Here is a 14,943-nt window from a genome sequence, read left to right as displayed (position 1 = left end):
AAAGGCAATAGAGGCTTGAACTCTGATGAAATAATCCAGTTTGTTGAGCTGACAGTCCAGACAGACAGAGAGATGAGTAGCAGCGAGAGAACAGCAGCCCTTTGGTGACCTGCAGTTGTTTTTATAACAGACCCCGTCCTCCCAGCGCTTTTGATTACAAAGTGAAGCTCCCTATCTGCTCATTTTTCACCCTGGTCAATACTCTTGAATGCTACACATGAACATAATGTTCTTATGTCACATCCCTGTTGCTTAACGCTTACAAATGTTTGTGGTTATGCCTATTTATAACAATTACAAAGGAGGAAAAAAGCAGCTATTAAGCCAAATTTCAATTCACATTTTCCTCCGTATAATCGGAAAGCTAACTTTTTTTTGAAACGCGGTATCAAGCTGAATGGAGAATGGATTACTCATGCAAAGAATCCACTCCTTTATTTAAAAAGAATTAAATAACTTTATCAACTCTCATGTCGGCAGCTTCAGTGTGTTTATACCAGCCAGCTTGCTACAGAAGAGTACTGAAAGAGCTCTGCTGGATGGAGCTCTTGGCTTTGATATAGTTTCTGGGCTGGAACTTTGGCAGCGTGTTAAATATTAATAGCGATTAACCCAGTTCAAGCTCTGCAGCAGAGAGTACAGACAGAGTTCAAAGAGCCTTCTGCTCTGTGCGGGCACTCTCTGCTCTCCAGCAGTTTAGCCCTGCTATCAGGAGGCTGCTGCTGCACTGCACCACAGACCAGACTGGCCTTTCTCACTTCAGCTCAAATACAGAGAGAGACACATGATAGAATACATACAACATGTGTGAACAGTATGTACAAAGACGTTGTAAGAGGCTTTTAAGATAATTAGCCAATAATGAAAAGACAGCCTGGCTAACCTCTCTGTCCCTTTCTCTTCTGTCTCTATCTCTCTCAAACTACTGCTGCCCTCCCTCCCTCCCTTCTTGTTCTCACTTGCTGAACTCCTGATAAACTCAGTCTTTCAGAGCTACAACATTCCTCAGCCTGGCACATTCACCCCCACTAAATAGGCCTGGACACCTCAGAGATCAAACACAATCTCCATTGTGCTGCAATTACCCAGACCTCTGTCAGTTCCCCTGCCCTTCACCCCCACCTAAACACTTCTGTGTGCTTGTGTGTGTGTGTGTGTGTGCGTGTGTCTGACTCTCTCCACCCACCCCTACATATATCCCTCTTGCCCTCTGGAGATGATGGTTCTGACGCACTGGGCCTCAACAAAAGCAGGCTTTATTTACAGAGAGAGTCTTTGGAGAGGAGTCCGGGGCAACTGAGTGCTGTCAGAAGGGAAGTGTTGGCTGGATGCTTCGCAGAGCGCTGAGAACCAAGCATGTGTACATTCGTTAACACATGATCCTGTGACCCTTTCTGCTCAATTGCATCAATTTAGAGCATGTTAACTCTTTGCTGGGTAGGTCAAAGTGTCACACTTGGTGAGTGTTGTTTTACTATAATGTATTCATGGAGAATGTGCGGTCAGCATGCTGAGTTTCGGAGGGCTTCATTGGTATTTATATTTGCTAAATCTAGGCTGAGTTCAAAATGCTGTGCCTAGATGTGGTTTTTAATTTGTAGTTGAAAAGCAGATAGCTGGGTTTTTTTTCTCTTATTGACATTAACATAGCTTACTGGCTCACCACATCGCTCTTGTCTGCTTTGTTTCAGGGACTCATAAATCTTCAATGTTCAGAACAAAGTGTCCTTCAGGACCTTGGGCACTTTGACCATCAGTTACACAAACATTCTGTTTGTTGGTTTAGGCAAAAGTGAAAGCATATGCTACAGGAACTATAACTCACTAGCCTGTACACAGATCTCCTCAGGACCGACTAATACTGAACAATCCTGTTTCAGTCTAATGTGGTGACATCATTCCCAATAGCAATTCCTTTCATGGTCCATTAGTTAAAGCTGAAATGAAAATGTCAAATGAAAAATTAAAAAGTTTAAGAGAAATGGAAAAAAAATGACAAAAAGCAAACTACAAGCATATTACAATCAAAGCCTTCTATGAGTAATCCTGGGTAAAAGGAGGGGTAAAATTCCTGGTGTCTGGGTCTTTCCGCCTTATGACTAAGAAGCGGTGAGAGCTGCGGTGGGAATGTGAGGTCACGCTGTCTGCGTTCTGTCCCCCATGATGCATCTGCCAATGAGTGCGGCCCCACTGTTAGCCATTATGTACCTATTAGCCTTGATTATCTTCTGATAGCTGAGCGCCAGTTGGTTTCACTCAGCCTGACAGTTGCAGCACTTTGTTTAACCTTTTGACTGCCATGGCATGCCCATCCAACAGAAGCAATAATGATGGGGGAATCAGCAAAGGAATGGGATGGGCGATAGGAAAACAAAGTCAACATGGAAGCATTTAAGCTTCTCAAGAACAGCATTACAACCAACACCTTCTCAGAGGTGCCACTTGATGCTGTATTTTCTTGCTGAGAGACGCAACCTTGGTCCTTTGCTCCACTATCTTGCAACAAGTGTTAAAAAAATAAATACAAATAAATAGGAGCAAGAAATAATAAAAATGGCAGTGGCAGAAACACAAGCACCGTAATAAATCGCTCTTATCTTTCTTAACATATTCTTTTATGTATGTTGCCTGAGTGACACAACGTGGACACTTACATTCTGCTTTCTCCCACTAACATCCCCCACGAGTCTTCACAGATCTGCCTGCCAGACATATTCAATTTGCAGCTCATCCTGGTCCCCTGTCTGCAGACGTGAGGAGTTATCTGAGACAGAATGAGAAGTGAGAGTAGAGACATAGAGAGTGGCTGGGATAACATGGAGCCACATGGAGCTCGGTTTCTCTGTCCCAGCCTTGTGCTAATCTCTCTGGAGAGACAGAGGTGGCCATGTTGGGTCAAAGCCTTTACATCAAGAACTGCAGGTCTGGACAGCTGACCTTGGTCTGGTCAGGTGACAGGAGAGGTGGGAGTCGGGAGTGTGTATGTTGGGTTACAGAGGGCAAGCAAAAGGGGAAATATGTGTGTGTGTGTGTGTGTGAGAGAGAGTTGTAGAGAGATAGGGAAAGAATGTTTGCTGGTGTGAGTGTTTCAGTGTGTTTGTAGTTTATCTGTTTGTAAATGCAGACGATGACACACCAGACCCCCTGTGGCAAGGTCTGCGCTATAGCACAGAGGAGTTATGCTAAGAGGTGTCCAGCTTGTGGTCTGTGTAAGTGTAAGTGTGTGTGTCCTTGCAGCATGTTGACCTGTGATAAGCCCAGTGGCGAGGGCTGGACCCCTGCTTAGTGACAACCACAGAGGGCAGGCAGCAGGCGAGAGGGGGCCAATTCACAAACCTTTAATGAGCTCTGAGGAGACAGAACTTGTGAAGAGGCAGTGGGAGTAGAGAACAATTATATCATTACAGTATTTCATAATGTCTGAAACATTCGACTGCAAATGCAAGGCAGTCTTCTGGAGAAACTAGGGCTACTGAAAGCTTTGTGTCTGCTTGTAAGGCTAAACATAAGAAAATTAATAAAAAGCACCACTTTGTGAATTTACATACCTTATTGGAGGTATGTGAACTACTCCAATTACACTAAAGATTGAAAATACATATCTAATGAGTGAAGATATGTATTTTTTCTATTACAAATACATCAAACTATAGTCTATTTAACTATCTAAAAATACTGTATGTTTTTCAGTTTGAACAGGCCCCCAATGAGTGCAACTGATAATATGTTTTATCTTTTTAAATAAGTGGGCGTGCTCCAAATTTTTATCTTGAATAAGTTGAACCTGCAATCAACAACAGCAACAAAAAAAAAAATTGCATTCCATTCTTGGATGTGATTGATCACCTCTGCACCTGTTGACCTTTTTCTCACCACTTTGCCATCCCAATTTGTACCTTCACCCATCAGAGACAGTCAGGGTCTGGGAAATAAACATCTATTTTGGAGAGGGTGCTGCATGAGTACAAGTTTCTAATAATACCACATCAACCGGATAATAGGACTCTCTAAATGACCAACCAGCTGCTAGTGCTGCCTATCTTTCTTAATCCCTCTCCTCCCTTTCCTCTCCTTAGGTTAAAAGGCAGCAAGTATGTGGCTGAGTGTGTGCATTTGTGTGACCTGCAGGGACCTTTTGCCGTGACACAGCCTGGGGTTATAAACTCTGAGCTTTCTTAGCCTACCTCTCAAAGATTGCAAAAATATTTATTTGCAAGTGTAACAACATGACATTGTCTCAGATGGAGACACGTGCGATTTAGGTATGCAAGCAGCATGCATGGATACACACTCGCACCCACCACATAGTCACTCCAGCCTTTAATCCTTCGTTTTCAGTCAGTGGGAGACTCTGTGTGCAGGGTCTCTGCCCTTTGTATTGATCACATTGAACATGAGAAGGACTTCCATGCAAGGGCCTGTCCTTTGAGAGGAGACATGTATGAGGGGAATGAAAGGTCAATGAGAGTACAAAAGAGATTGGCAGAGGATGCAGTAGGACAAGACGAAGCAACAACAGAAACCGAGTGAGCTGCAGGGGTACAAGAAACTATGAGCACTAAAAAAAATAAAATAAAAAATTGCAGCAGCCAAAGCCAATTCAGTTTTATTGTGTGTAAATGAATCAAACATTGTGGAGGTCAGAGCACTTGCACCTTGGCAGCGACCTCACTGATCTCTTCAATCAAATTAAATTGAGACCGGCACACGTGAGGCATCAGCATTAATCTGATAATCTATGATCACAAGATGGCACAGGTGACAAGTGCTCTGACATGGCCCGTGAACTCATCTAACATTATACTCACCTTATCACACGGTGTCAGATACATTAAGGAGCATAAGATAGAGACAGAACAAAAAGCACACACAGTTTTTCTTTTCTCCTTTTACTGCACACACAATACTCCCTGAAATGCTTTGTTTGAATGAAATTTATTGCCGTGAACAAATTTGTCTTCATCTCTCATTAACTGGGGTTATGTCTCTTAACCCCAATTACAAAATCAAGTCGATGATTCTATCGCTCTTTCCCAGTCATAGCAAACAACACGACTGACTTGTATAATTTTTTATAGGTGCTACAAAATCCTGAAAGAACTGGTCGCTCTCAGGAGTTCAGTGAATTCCAGCGGGGTCCCGTGATAGGGTGCCACCTGTGGAATAAGTCCAGTCGTGAAATTTCCTTGTTACTAAATATTCCACAGTCAACTGTCAGTGGTATTACAATGAGGAGGTAATTGGGAATGACAGCAACTCAGCCACAAAGTGGTAGGCCATGTAAAATCACACAGCAGGGTCAGTGGATGCTGAGGTGCACAGCACACAGAGTTCGCCAACTTTCTGCAGAGTCAATCACTACTGACCTCCAAACTTCATGTGGCCTTCATGAACGTGGTCCATTGTGGTTGTTACGCTATGCAGAATTCAAAAGCCAATAGTCATGGTATGGAGGTGCATTAGTGGACATGATGTGGGTAAGCTTGCACAAGTAATTTATCTAAACTCCAGAGGAAGCTCTGCCTGGGAAACTGAACATCTCACTGACAACAGTAGAAAACGACTAAAGATTCAAAGTAACAGCTAGCTGGCTATCTGTAAGCTTGCTAACATTATGCATACAAAACTACAATCCAAATCCAGATCAGTTCTGAGCAAGCTAACTAAATGTTAGCTTGCTCGGCCTCTCTTAAATTAAAAGAGAGTGGAAGAGAGGCACAGAGGTCGGGCCAAGGGAGTGAGAATAAATGGTACACCCTTTGGTTCTCCCTGAAAATCTGGCCTCAGTCCGGTTATTATAGTATTAAAAAACCTCAGTAACAGCCCACCGTATGCTTTCGAGTGACAGCATCTTATGGGTTCCTGCATTCCATTAAGCACTTTAGGCTGATCAGTGCCCCAGGAGGTTGATAAGCAGATTATGTCTGATTAAATTTGTATCAGTGGAATTTGAGCAAGGGACCTGCAAGGACAGATACATTTAGGGGTGTTTCCCTCCTTTCCTTCCTGTTTGTTTGCTTATGACGCATACGGAGTTCATCGCTTTCTTCACCAATATACATTATTACACTTACTACAAGTCATGCACACATGCATGACATGTATGCACAGTGAGTGCGTGCTTTGACCTCAGGGACTAGTACATCTCAAACGTTGTTACTTCTGAGTCACCAGTGTAAAACAAAGCAAAATGAGACTGTCACTGGATATGTTCAGTTTTCTTAGAAGGGTGCGATGCCTCGGGGAGTTATTACACCCACTCCCTATACACATATTAATGCAAACAGCCTCTTTCTCTCTTTTTTGAAGGCCTAACGTACTCTGCAATACTTTCAGTTTTTCAGCCAGGAGATCAATATAAGTAAGTGTGGGTGGGGTAAATGCTGATTTGTGGATTTATATACTGAAAGGGTGACTGTCTGAATGAGAGGTAACAGCAGGTTTTCTTTCTCAGGATGCAGGGCAGTAAATCACCATCCCCTGGCTGGCTGTTTGCCTGACAGTTTGACTAGATGACTTACTAAGTACATGGAAACCGAGGTTACATTAGCATGTTATACAACCCAGAGCCGGTAAAAGAGAGTGAATTAAAGTATTTTAAAAAATTAGAAGCTTAAAATGGATAATATTTAGCTGTGTTATGCAAAAGGCAATGTTTAGAACATATCACCAACTTCATCTTCCTCAACTGGTAGGCTGTCCTGTCATAAAAGAGGTCATGCCCAGTTGTCTTGTCTTTCACAGGGGGTGGAGACATCTTATTGTGCCAGGCCTTGAGAGCTTTTGGAGGATGCTGTTCCCATATCTAAACCACATGCTCCCTGTGCAGTCACAGCCCTCCATACAACAGAGCAGTAAAACCCTGGGGGTGAATTCTTAAGTACTGCTGGACCATCTGTGGAGGTGGGCTCAGAGCTGTAGACTGACAGAGTTTAGCCACTGGGGTTGTCACTGACAGCCATATTAGCACAATTCTGCTTCTCTGTGAATCACTGTCTCTGTGTGGGCTGGAAATAGGTTAGGACTAGACCAAGACCAAGCCAGATCAAGCTAGAGTGGGCCAGATCTGACAGAAACCACTATAATTTCGTGGAAGTATAAATAACCCTCCTCTGTGTTTGTGTAACCTCCACTGGTCCCCTCTGACAGGGTAGTCATACACATTACACACGCTGAAACATATATTCCAAATACAGCTGAGCAGGCACATGCACACACAGACACACACTGTCTCCGGTCCATTTCTCATCCAGCATGTTAGCCCTGCAGCCCGTTATCTCGACCCCAGGAGAGAACGGGTCAGGTTTGGGGCCAGGGAAGGTGTTTCTGATGAACTAGGCACTCACCTTCTACAGACACTGTGAGTGATGTTCGCATGTTGGACTCAAGAAGGATGAGGTTGTGGAAATTAGGGAGAGATGGAAGTAAAAGCTCTCCATAGTTTCTCATCCACTGCTTACAATTAAAAAGTCTTTCTGTCTGACTGGAAGCCACATGTTTGATGATTCTTAACATCTGTCAGTCTCTGCCATTCCAGTACAAAAAGTGAACTCTTGAAGTAAAAAGAAAAAATGTTTCTAGATACAGCTCAAATAGATTCCAGCAGTATCTTAAACTTATTTTGTGTGACCACATGTAATTAGATTTAGCTTCTATGTACATATTTGATTGTATCAACTGGAAACAGAGACCTCTGCTGAACAAAAATGGCTCTTTTTTTTACCTAGCAAACCAGCTAGCAAAGATAACAACTGCAGCAACTTTAATTGCTTTTTAGATTTGTTTTGATAGGGATATTATTATTTAACTGAAGGTTTGACTGCTTAGAACACAGGATTTACTCACTCGTAACTCAATGGAGATCCCACTTGTAACCTGTTTATCAAAGACATATTTTAGTGCTAAGTCTGTTAATCTATACTCACTCCCTTGTTCTTTTTTTCCAGCAGGTTCCCACATGCGCGCTGCTGTTTATGCCTTAGCTTCAGCCCAGTAAAAGTGATGGCTGTGTGAGGAGTGTTTGACAACTCTTTAGAGGAGTCCATGGAGCTCATTAGAAGGATAGATAGCCAGCTTGGTAGCTAAGACAGGAGAGACAGATGAATGGCAAGAAAGATAGGATGATAACAGAGATAAAAGAAAGAGGATGAGACGGAGGGAGAGAGAGAAACAATCATACAGTAGGAGTCGGGACAGACTGTGGATGTGGACATGATGTGTGCAAAGTTGGATGCTATGAGCATGTCCCTGACAGGTGATGTTTATATGGAGAAATCTGAGGAAAGAGAGCACTGTTTGCCAGTAAGGTCATTCACTATAAACATTAATTGAGGATTGAAGACTATATCCCCTCTAGACTTCACACATGCTGTACATAAGCTCTACAATCTACAGCTCCTGGCACCTAGTCAAACTCTTGGAGCCAGACCACAACACCCCCCCTGCCAGTGACCTGCAATTGACCATTTGAACCCTACTATTAAGGTCAGGTGGGCTCCCACACTCCAGGGTCAGAAAATGGTCACTGTGCCCCCCCTCCCAGTTTCGTCTCAAAGTGAGGCCTTTTTATTCCCCTGATTTATGAAATCAGTAGGCTGAAGGAAAGTAAAGTTTTGAAAAAAGGCACTGATGGCAAAACATAACAAGGTCTTCTCCTTAGTTTTCTCTTAACATTTCTTCCACCACACCCTGACAAGACAAACACACTCCCAGTGTGCCACACAAAATATATTCTTATTGTCCAGTGGGGTCTCAGGATTCCCGTTGTCCCTGTGGATCTAACTATGAAGTAATTTAGCACCACACACACACACACCGACACACATATTTTCTCACTGAACCCCACACCCATGTTCTTTAGAAGAATACAAACAGCCTGGTGATTCATTGCGGAGCCTCTACCGTTTATTAGTAATGAATTATTTTAATGACCAGAAACTCTTGAAGAACAAAACTCTCAGTGCTACTCAAGATATTGTGAAAGGTCAATTTCATTTTGTCTAAAGCAACATTTGGCTCCCACAAAACAAATCAACAAAAGCTTTTGTTACCAAGCCATTGGATTTCTTTATATCCTCTTTTTCAACTTCAACAAGTTCAGAGGAATTGTGCTTATTTCCATGTTCTTTATTATTTTTTGGGTAACAACCTACTAGATGTAAAAATCGTTTTTTTATAATCTTGTTGAGATGTTGTCTACAAAGAGGTAACCAAGACAATTACTTAAATATATGTTAAAAATGATTTAACATTCCATTTGTGTGAGTAAGGTGTGGAAATCCAAAGCCTATAATAAATAATGGACAACCACCATTAGAACATTAGTCATATCATCAGATAGCTTCATTGAAATGCTATACATTTGTTAGGTGATGTAAAAACATTGGACACACAGGAGCATCTATGAGGTGCAAAAGTACAGGCTTCAAACAAAACTCAAGTTTAAGTTCCTTGGATATGCTTGATATTCCTGTAGCAATGCTACAAAGTGGAAATATGGAGTGCTGTTAAAGAAAGGCTCCTGTAAGGATCCCTTCCACACACATGAAACCCTTAAGTATAAAATTATATGATTAAGGGTATATAATTATATACTGGACAATTACAATGTATTTTGTTCTCCGTGTGCTTTTGTTTGATATAAAATAATGAATACTCCAGCTGTGTCAAAGTCTGAAACTTAATTTGGGTAGGTTTCAGTAAATATAGAAGGAACCGTTAAACAATAAAATGTAGTGCTTTGGATAGACACACATAGTTAAACAAAATGATCATGTTTAATATTTTAAAGACATTCATCTCTTTTTTTGTTGTAGGGTCTGACTGCCAGTCAGAATATTCCACGTCTCCATCCGGAGAAGCTCTTTGGCTTGAGCTCTTTGATTGCTGATCTTGCTGAATACCGAACTGTCATCCAATTATTTTTTTTCTCCTTTTGGTTGAATGTGAGCAAACAGAACACTCTTGTATATGTCTGCAATATCTACTACATGAGCAAACTGTTCTGTTTCTTTCTTGTGGATTTTTCTTGTTTTAAACGCTTTTCTACTCAGTCTGAGCACTCACAGCACTTTCATACTACAAACCTCAGCCTCACACATATTGATACAAGTGCTTTTTAATATGCTTAAACACCAAGCACTTTTAACCTTCACACATTCACACTCCGACAGATGCATGTGAGTCACCTTGTTTCAGTATCTTGAAGAAGGGCACTTTGACATGTTGGTTGGAGGAGCCAGGGGTCCAACCACTGACCTTCTGACTGGCAGATGACCCACTCTAACTCTTAAAACTAACAGCTGCCCCCACCCCATTTTAGATTCTTTATCATCTTCTTCACTTGGATGTTTACACCTCTTCTACGAACAGTGACACCTGACAGAGAGTCAACTCTGTGTGAGCTATTTTGTGTAAAAAGTAACAAAAGAAACAAACAGCAGCCAAGTGTCCATTTATAGTATTGTTCACCCCTATCAAACAGAACACTATGCATTACAAAGGTCACATAATCCTCACAGACTTCTTTCTACATGTATATATGTAGTTCTAAAAATATTAAAGATGACACCTTCAATGCTAATGTATTAATATAAATCCTTTTTTTTTCACTTGGATGTGCTGGAGCAAATGAGCCAGCAGAACAAAAAAAATGTACAGCTGTCCAAATGTTTATTGCATCTCCTTAGATAAGCAGTCTATGCACAAACATGTTACACATAAAGACTAACTTTCTCTAATCCATAGGCCACAACCATTCCAGACAGCATGCTGTGGACCTCCCGCACTTATTACCTGGGATATAATCATCTGCTATCTGTCTTTGCTTCTCCCTCTGGCTATACATAACAGTACCTGTCAATCAAAGTGTTCACTAATGTGGTCCATATGAGACCCGAGTAGCAGGGAATTCTGGAAATCCCATATTCTGCCCTTTTATTTACCCTCCTGTTAGTGAGACAAATTTCCTTATTGACATGAGTAATGGGGTGATCGGACACAGAGGAAGGAGATTCTCAGTTTCGTTTTTTTAACGCTCTAAACACTGCTTATTGGAAGTATTAGCGATGAAACAATAGATAAGGAAGCACAATGTTATAGATCTGCAGGGCCCAGTTAAGACTTCTTGTTTTGAAATAATTAAATGTGATCTCTGGTGCCCTTGATCCTGGGGGGTAAAGGAACACAAGCAGGTGAAATGAACCACATAATTGAAAAATCCAGAGTGCAATCCAAAACTAAGTGGCCTACTGAAACCATACCATGGTGGGCACAACAAATTTAATAAATAACTGCTGGTCACTCCAGGAGGATTGGGAGTAGGCTCTGCTGAGCTGTCAAAGGGGCCCAATGTTTCCAGGGGTCTCAGAGCCTCCGCCGGGAGAGGAGGTGACACCAAGTGTGTTGTCAAGCGTAAATCCCGATGCAGAAGGCCCTCGCGAGATGGGTGTCCGTATATCAAAGGTCTCACTGACTCGGGCTGCCATTTGATCTCTCCTCAGGAAATTCAAAATTCCAGGCAGATGAGGGGTGAAACTGAGAGGCCCTTAAGCCCAGCTTGTGCTAGTGATTAGGGGCAGCTGTTTCAATTCACATTCTGAAGGACTTGAACTCTGCAACCTGCCACTTTTTTAAGTGGCAGGGCATGGCTTGCACAGACCAGTGAGAAGGCAATGGCCATGGCCATGGTAATGCCAGTCTAAAGCCAGGATGGAATTAAACTTTAATTAATCTCACATTTTGCAGAATGATTCAATGTAAAGATATGTATGCTCTTTCATGATAACACACAAAAAAGTATCACCGTATTAAATGTAAACACATGTAAATTTGTTTCTTGATGAATTCGTCTCAGCTGTGGTGCAAAAGGACTAATGACACCACGGGCTGATCGCTCTCCTTTTAAAAAGGACTGTGTTTAAGGATGTGAAATATGAAGGATGAAATGGATGAGAGATGAATTGGACAGATGAAAAAAAAGAGTGAGTGGAAAAAGGTAGGGCACTGAGTTAAAGCGAGAGGTGTGTGACAGACACAGAAAGAATGAGGGAGCGAGCAGAGAGTGGTGCAGGCACATAAACGATTAGTCCCAAACATGAGCTGACAGCTGGATCCCTGACCTTGGCTGGATTTGAGCACAACAACCCCCAGCGTTAATTTACATCCTTTCCATGCCAAGTAATTTAGACAAAATTCTTATTCCACTGAAAAGGAGGAGGAAGAGGTGGGGACCTGGGTCAACCCCTCTCAAAAGACCTCCACAAGTCAAGCAAGTTTAGAGGCGTGGCTTAGAATGAGGTGTCGTTGGCATTATAGGCAACCTTCACACCCTACAGAATCCTTTTGGGCACAGTGACACATCCATATTCAGCATCATATTACTAAGTGGCAATGATGTGATGCTTAGAGGTTTTAGTGAAGAGAGTCTGGGCCTCCTATTTTTACTGCCATGTAAGTTGGGGGGATGCCCAGCTTATTAAACAATGATCCATCTGCTTTTAAACTGACTTGGAGGTCAAACATCGGTTGTGTTTAAGTCAAGGTTGAGCAGCTGAGATGTCAATTGGTAGATGACCATGCTAACTGCAAGAGGCTTCGGTAATACTATTTTATTTCAAGAATTCAGTCAATGTGTGGCAAGATCATGATAAAGAAAAAGAAGGAAAAAAATCAACACTAAACAAACAGAGAACAACATGGCACCAAATGGATCACAATACAAAAGACTGCCCAAATTTTCCCTGAGTGACCTTTCACTTCTCTTTAACCTTTTGAACTCTCCATTCTGCACCTACCTGTAGATAATCCTAAACTAATGAATCTCTTATCAGGGAGTAACAAGAGGAACCAGTGACCCCTTGACCTCCCTCGGCTATCTAGTAAGTGATTGTTTGAGGACACTTGTCTGAGAACCCATTCACGGATCTAAGGCTCATCACTCACATGAAACAAACTAGAACTAGGCTCGGGAATCATGCCACTCTGATCTGAAGCCCGAAGGGCGTTAAGGGTCAAAACTACCTTAAGGTGTTTGTGATCTTGTGAAATTAGATTTATCATATTGTTTCACACAAAAACACGCAGTGGGGCTCATAATGTGAACACAAAGCTGCTCTCACGATATTCTTTGCCCTCCGGCAGAGGGCAAAGAATATCGTGAGGCAGCATTTAATTGGATCAGTTTTCCAGACCCTGTGAACCCTGCTTTGCTCTTCACCCAAGTGAGAGGAACCCTGTGCCAGTCTTCTGCTACCCTTATGTGCTGTGTGCCATGCCCTAGATTTATGGCACATTTCACACTCCGCCACTGAGCCAGTGATCTGGACCTCGCACTGGGGTGTTAATTGGTCAACCTCTGCCAATAAGCAAGACAAATAACTCATGACGATACTGTGGACGACATCTCACATTCTCTAGAATTGTGTTCGTGTGTTGGATCATTCAGCATGTTCCTGCACCTGTCTGTGTCCCACACTGAAATGTACATGTGTGGGATGTCGTTGTATTCAGAGGACCGGGGAGAAAAAAAAAAGGAAGCAAGCACTGACATGATGAGTATGACAAGTAAGAGTACAGATACAGTACACTGTGGTGCTGTGTTCTCATTGCCGAGAAGTGGACTTACTTTGGTTTGTACAAATGCAGAAGAGATTTTCTGTGACAAACCTTGACTTGTTTACAAATGTCGTCTTCCAACTCGCTCAGCTTTTCTTTCTCTGCTGTGGCCATTCTCTCTACTTTCAAAATAAAACACGGAACAGTAATTTCATGTCAAGTGAAAAAGTATGACCTTTACTCTGCTGCGATCAACAGTGCTACAGTATATATGTATGTATGTGTACAGAAAGGGCAGCACCATAGCGGGCCTTAACATTTTAAATATATTTTTTGTAGGCTATAGGCTAACACCATTAAGTTAGGCTAATAAAATGCATTACCTAACCATGTATTTATTCATAGCCTGACCATTTTTACACATATAAAAAGAAACATTATATGAACCAATAGCGTTTTCTCTGCCCACTTGTGCTCACTAATTACATAGTTGTGTTTTGGTGCTCTCTGTCCTGGCCTGTGTGTGTATTTCATCAGCTGATATACTGCTTAACCCGACAACTTTGATATGTAACAGTGTCATACAGCCAATTACGGTATGGTTGAGTTTTTCCATAATCTTAGTTAAATGGATTGGTATTTTCTACTCAATCTGAGCACTCAAAGCAGTTTCTACTGCAAATTTCACCCCCCCCCCCCCCCCATTTCTCTGACACACTCATTCATCTATCATTCACACAAACAAACACTCTGATGGATGCATCGGAGGGGCTCAGAGTTCAGTATCTTGCTCAATGATACGTCTACATCCAGACTAGAGGAGCCGGGCATTGATCCAATGACCTTCTGATTGGTAAACAACCCACTCTACCACAGAAGCCACAGCCACCTCAGTTAATGTCAGTTGGTAGCAGCCAAAACAGAGCAGCACACTGAGCCAACTCAGCTAACTCTAACTCTACACTAACTCTTGCGGCTCTGACATTCCTCCATATTTATTGTGTTAAGGCTAATTATTTTTAATGCCCTGTGTTGTAAACTGTTACTTTAGGAAGACCCCGTTCAAATCACCCATGGGCTTGTTTACACAAACTGGTAAATTGGTTAACGACAGTAAGTCTCCTGCTTCTTATTCATTTAGTCAAAGAGTGTTTGTGCAGTTGCACATGGGCAGTAAATCAAACTCACTGTAGCATTAAAGCGCAGCCAAGGCTCTGGCTTTTGGTTCCAATATAGACTACGTATGTGTTTGACCCTGAACGAATAAACCACACTCCACTTCAAAAGAGGTTGCCACTGAAGCTGATTTTACAATCACAAGATGTACATCACTCGATACCCTGGTGAAACTACAGTTTACCTCAAACAAGCAACATATGTTTAGAGGTT

The 14,943-nt window shown here is 42.1% G+C and overlaps 1 protein-coding gene across 2 annotated transcripts in view; it reads right to left on the bottom strand.

Annotated features, from left to right (window-relative positions):
- LOC120725964 (protein RCC2-like) overlaps positions 1-14,943 on the bottom strand; it is a 296,282-nt gene that overhangs the window by 60,110 nt on the left and 221,229 nt on the right. The window lies entirely within an intron of this gene.

This window comes from Simochromis diagramma, unplaced genomic scaffold (assembly GCF_900408965.1).
Source record: "Simochromis diagramma unplaced genomic scaffold, fSimDia1.1 OVJJ01000822.1, whole genome shotgun sequence".
Classification (NCBI taxonomy): Eukaryota; Metazoa; Chordata; class Actinopteri; order Cichliformes; family Cichlidae; genus Simochromis; species Simochromis diagramma.
This window is presented reverse-complemented; position numbering and strand designations above follow the sequence as displayed.